The sequence below is a fragment of the Papaver somniferum genome, chromosome 4 (genome assembly GCF_003573695.1).
Source record: "Papaver somniferum cultivar HN1 chromosome 4, ASM357369v1, whole genome shotgun sequence".
Classification (NCBI taxonomy): Eukaryota; Viridiplantae; Streptophyta; class Magnoliopsida; order Ranunculales; family Papaveraceae; genus Papaver; species Papaver somniferum.
This window is the reverse complement of record NC_039361.1, coordinates 58,448,201-58,453,726: the sequence shown is the minus strand read 5'-3', so window position 1 is coordinate 58,453,726 and position 5,526 is coordinate 58,448,201. Positions and strand designations below refer to the sequence as shown.

Here is a 5,526-nt window from a genome sequence, read left to right as displayed (position 1 = left end):
CCCGCCTATCCGTGTATCCTCAGCACGGGCGTCGCCATCAACCTTTGCACGAGTATCCTTGGGTCGTGCCCCACCTATCCGTATATCCTCGGTACGGGGACCGCTCGTACATTTTATCATACCAATGAGTCAATGACCACTATATATCTTACAAAAACAAATGTGTTTTGCATGATCAAATGTGTTTTGCATGATCTGACGGCTTTAAATGGGTATTTTTAAAAGTTCCAAACATAAATCGTGGCTGAGATTGAAGCCACCTTTTAAGCACAATCCATCGGCTGATACCCGTTCTTGCACTAATTCTCTTCGGTTACAAAAACATTAATTAGGGTTTTTCTTCCATTTACAAAAATTCAAGTTTCTTCGTAATTCTCGTCCCATTATTTTCCAGTTACAGAAGCCACTAATTGCCACATTCGTTTTCTTTGATTAGGATCATGTGATTTACGAAACCCCACTATATAAACCTCGAGAGAGGAAATCATCTTCATAGGTTTCTCCATTTCGTTTTTCGTTTCTATCTTAGTTTGGATTAATTTTTCTTTAGATAAATTAGATTTGTACTCGATTGGTAAATTTGGATTTGGGTTTCTTGATCATCTTCACTTTCTTAATATTTGGATGTATTGTTGAAGATTTTTGTTGGTCTATTGAGAATAGAGTTATCTTCTATTTCAGGTAAATAATTTTGAATCTGACGGCTTGCTGAATTTTCATTGACCCACTGTTTCTATTGGACTGCAATTTGATTTCCAAATTAATAGCATTGTATTGGATATTTTTGTTTTTTGTGCAACAGATGAAAAATCAGTGGAGAACTCAACCAATGAAGCCATTTTAGGTATGAAAAATGAACATACACATAGTGTCTAATTTGAGTTTGAAATTACCCATCTTATTAACTTATGACTTATCAACTGTCATCACTTTTAAAGCAGGGTGTTCTATAAGTCTAAACCATGTTAACTACAATGGAGATGCAGATGCTCAGAAGTTTGGAACAAAAGTATCTCGAAGTTGTTCTCTTGGCAGCTCCATCACTCTTATTTTCGTTTGCCGGTTTACCACATTTGCACATTCCACCCATACCCTTACCATACAATGAATTTCTATGTTGGTGGTGCAAAATTGAAGATTGATCCTTGGGGTTTTTCTACAAAACACATCGGCAATGATCCCACATTTCAAGTCGTCATCCAACGTCCCCAAATCTCGCCATTCAATGGTATTAATATCACCGTTATTTCTCATTCATAGGTATTCATGTATGCTAATTAATCCCCTACATATCAGTTTAATTTTCTATTAATTTCCTACCAAAATTGATCAATAGATGTGCGCATTCTTCTGAATATGAAGAGAACCATACACAAAAAAGATCCAGAAGACAAATGGGTGCTGATTACTACAATGACGCCAAAACGCATTATTTCATTTCATCCATCTTTTCGTCGTTTTTGGTTAAAGTTAGGTGGTCATCTTGCTTAAGATGGTGTTATCATTAGTAAAAAAAATATTCTTTATATCATTAATCTGGTAATCAGTTTCATAGATTAGCAAGGTATATATGCCACTTCACCTACTGATTGATGATTGTTTTTAGTATCTTTGTATGATTTCGAATGTTATTTTTGGTTTTCCATAGGGTATCAGAAAAACAAAGAATTGGGAGTGACGGAGATTTTAAGAATTTTTATAGCAGGAGTGACGGTGATACAAAATGCATCCATAAAGAATGCACTATAATAGCATTTCCAGTTTTCCTCAAGGTTTCTTTCTGACTATTTAGGCTTTCATTTGAACTATTCTGTTACTGCTGTACCTGTTAGTATACTTTCAGTGTGTCAATAGGTTAAAAAAAAATTATTTGGTATTTAATTTATCTGTTTTATTTATTCAGCTTAAGATAGACACAAGGGACGCATACTGTTTGCATCCCTTAGTAGTGCCGTATGAAAATTATTATTGGGTGATATGGATGTCCACAAAATTGGAGTCTGTTTCATGTGAATATGTATGTTGTCAATGGTATAATGGGATTCTTGATGCAGTGTCATGTAATTTGTGCCTCAGATTTTGTGAACGGCCTGCGAAATTTGCTTGAAGAAGATGATTTAGTGGTAATTCTTGCTCAACCACATAGACCTTGCTGCATCATTGAGTTTCTGTTACACTTGGAGGAGTCAAAGCACACTCTCTTTGTAACTCCTTTTCTTATATTGAAAAGGAGGATTGTTGTTTGTTTGTTTTTGGCATTTCAGTCTTCTAAATATATTTTTAGGGTTTCAATTTTAGCATTCTGGATTAGATAATCAACATAGATTTTTTTTTCTTCTAAGTGAGATAAAAACACAATGGTTTTGGTTTTCAAAGGTTTATACTTAGTTTAAGAACAAAACAAGTCCCCCTGAAACCTGTACTCAGCCTGGCATAAAAAGCGGGTGCATAAAAAGCGGGTGCATTCTCGGTCGAGTTTTGTCTCCAAAATGGGAAGAGCAATCTTAACCACAGAACCAATGATTACTTAAAATAGTCCATTTATGCTATTGAGGTACCTGTTCTCCTGTTTTTTCGATTAGAATGAGATAACTTCATTTTGGGTGGTTCTTTGCCATTTGGCTTAACAAAAAAAAATAATATGTGTTTTACAACGGTGGTTTCAAATCAAGTTGCAATATAAAGGGAAATTAGATAGCAATGGAAACAACTATTGAATTGCATACCGTATCTGTTTTTTACTGATGGTTCTAACTCTGATTTTTGCATGATGACAGCATTAACAATAAAAACAAAACAAAACAAAAAACTGGAGTCGCCCTATTTAAGGGAATTAAGTGGACCCTATTGAGCGATTCTGGATGAAGCTATGAGCGAAGGCAACATTGATGGCTGCTATGTGCGAGATGAGTTTGTCTATGTAAGTGAATATTCTCTGATAACCAAGTTCCTCTGACCAAGTTATAATAAGTTCATGCTATCAAAGGATTTGAGTTCGTTAGCAGAGGCTAAGGGTGCCAAGATACACACTATGGAAAAACGCAAGCAATAAGCCAAATAAATTGTCTGTAACACAAGCACGTGAGTTCATTTTTTTGCTGTAGTGGATAGCTTTTCTCGGAGGTTTCCATATGAAGATATGTATTACACTATTAACGTTTAATGTAATAGTGTATATGTATTACACTATTACTTAGGCATGCAAGGAATCTTATGTCGTACTGGATATAAATTCATGATCTGCTAGGATCAGTTAGTACATTTTATGGGTCCACTAATTTCTTTCCGGTAATCGTTTATTGGCTATTTGTGTTGATGATTACTCAAGACATAGCTTTAGTATTATAATCGTTGTTCAGTCTGGGTTGTCTCATTGTCTCTTTGATTTTTTCAAAATTTTCACTTCGATTGGGTATGACTTTTTGTCTGTCAGCTGTTCTCATATAGTGTATTTGGAACATATAACCTCCATATTCATTAATGTGTTTTTAAGTAGAATTGTAATATTTCTTTCAAAGTTTCGCATATGTTATGACTTTTATAAGGAATCCAATGGTCTCTGTTCTCATTGTTAACTTTTACGAGCAATCTCTAAATTAGCCAAACAAGATGCACAACACTTGCAGTTTCAGAATGAATAGAAGTGCAAATGATAATGATAAACATGGTGTTGATTAGTGTGTGAACAAATGCTTAACCGGATTAGTACATTTGCTCAAATTATACCGAACTCGGTATCCATCTGTTCACTTCTATATGGACTCTGAACTATCTGATTCACATCAAATAACTTTTCAATGGCTACTGAAAGCAAAAATCCGTTGATAGGTATGATGTTGTTCTTCTTCGCCGCTTATTTCCTTTGCACTTTTGCAGGTTAACTCGAAGATATTAAGAATCTAATATTCGGCAGTGACAACAATAACCCAAAGCCCGTGCTATTAAGCCCATTACTGTTGTTTTTGTTCGATTCAACTTTTGTTTGTTATGTCAACTTTTACAACTACCTCCTAACTTCAGTTGCTGTTATACTCTATTTCATTTCCATCAATTTATGTGGGTTAGTAACATGGTAGCATCAACAATCTTTCTTTTTTCTTTTAATTTTTTTGTTATGCACACACTATTTTCAATAAACACAATGCACACACTAGACAACTCCATTTGCACTAAAATATGTACCAAAGCTAGCTACATTGTAAGAATAGTACATCAATAGAAAAATAATATGTTTTATATAAATTATAAGGTATCAATTTGCCAGGTTTGCCCCTCGCATTTGATAAACTCGAAAATCCACTTTGTTGTATATATGTATTTGGCGTCTGCCGGAGGTATGAGTTCGATGCTAGACTTACGGATAGAAATAGCATAGAATGCTATCGCATCTTTTTAATTATTAGTTATGTTGTTTATGTAGGAAAATCTATCTTACAAAAACAAATGGTTTTTGTCAAATCCGACGATTTTGACTGAGTCCTTTTGAGCCATCGACGGTTCCTATTATTCTTAAAATACATGAAATGGAAACGGTTACATCGTGGCTCACAATGAACCCCTTTCTGACGCCCTCATCCAACGTCCCGTATTCGGTTTCTACTCTTAAATTTCCATGCATTACGCCCATGATGGTGAAGTTTCCAAAGATAAACTGCCATTCATTCTCATTTATATGATTTGCCAAAAATAAAGTGCTGATTTATGGTTCTGCAGTGCTTTCTCTGGGTCCAGATCGTCTGTGCCACTGCTTGGGTGTGCCCTATGTGCCACACCAATAGAAACACGGTATTTTCTCTTGGATTTGTAATATCTTCTTTAACTAATTAATTATCTTTCCTAATCGATTAGTGTTGTATAAATAGAAAATCTATTTAGTTAGTCATGGTTAATGAGAGGAATGATGTGGCGTGTTTCTATTGGTGTGGCACATAGGGCACACACAAGCAGTGGCACAGACGATCTCGACCTCCAATATTTTCATACATTACGCATATCAATGGTAGAGTTTCCAAAAATAATATCCGCTATTTAGTCACATTCCAATTACCAAATAGGGAGTTCTTCAACCTAATTAATTTCCAGCAAATGTTCTTCCATTCCAAATAAATAAACAATCCCAAGCTCCAATATTTTGGCTAATCAAACTTTGGAAATGTTCTACTACATAAAACTCAAGAGAGGTAATTTCCCAAAGGTTCTCAGTTTCTTTCTTTACCATACTCCGTAATTTTGATTATGCGCGGATTTGATTTGTTAATTTTTCTAAGATGTTTCTTTTGATTTAGTTGTGGCACCATTCTCTGGGTGACCATCTCTACCATTACCAGGGTTTTGGGTTATCTCATATTGGCTTAGGTTAGGGATTTGAAAGTTCTTTATTTGCATCGAGTGTTGCGGATCCAATTGTATTATACAGTCTAAAAAGACAACTAATATGTATTTTAGCTAACTTGAAAGGAGTTTTAATGTGGTAATTGTAATGCATGTTTTTCTTTTGTTTGATCTTTTATGATGGTGGTACTTGAT

General features: G+C 34.9%; 1 long non-coding RNA gene across 3 annotated transcripts; it reads left to right on the top strand.

The window, feature by feature from the left end:
* Nucleotides 1-270: 270 nt before the first annotated feature.
* LOC113273908 lies at nucleotides 271-3,344 on the top strand. Of its 3 annotated transcripts, none has more exons than XR_003322668.1 (6): nucleotides 271-681; nucleotides 803-844; nucleotides 942-1,228; nucleotides 1,649-1,772; nucleotides 2,077-2,123; nucleotides 2,778-3,344. It is a non-coding gene; the product is annotated as an uncharacterized LOC113273908 (long non-coding RNA). The 3 variants fall into 3 exon arrangements; XR_003322667.1 differs by having other exon boundaries at nucleotides 942-1,260; XR_003322669.1 differs by having other exon boundaries at nucleotides 939-1,260.
* Nucleotides 3,345-5,526: the final 2,182 nt, after the last annotated feature.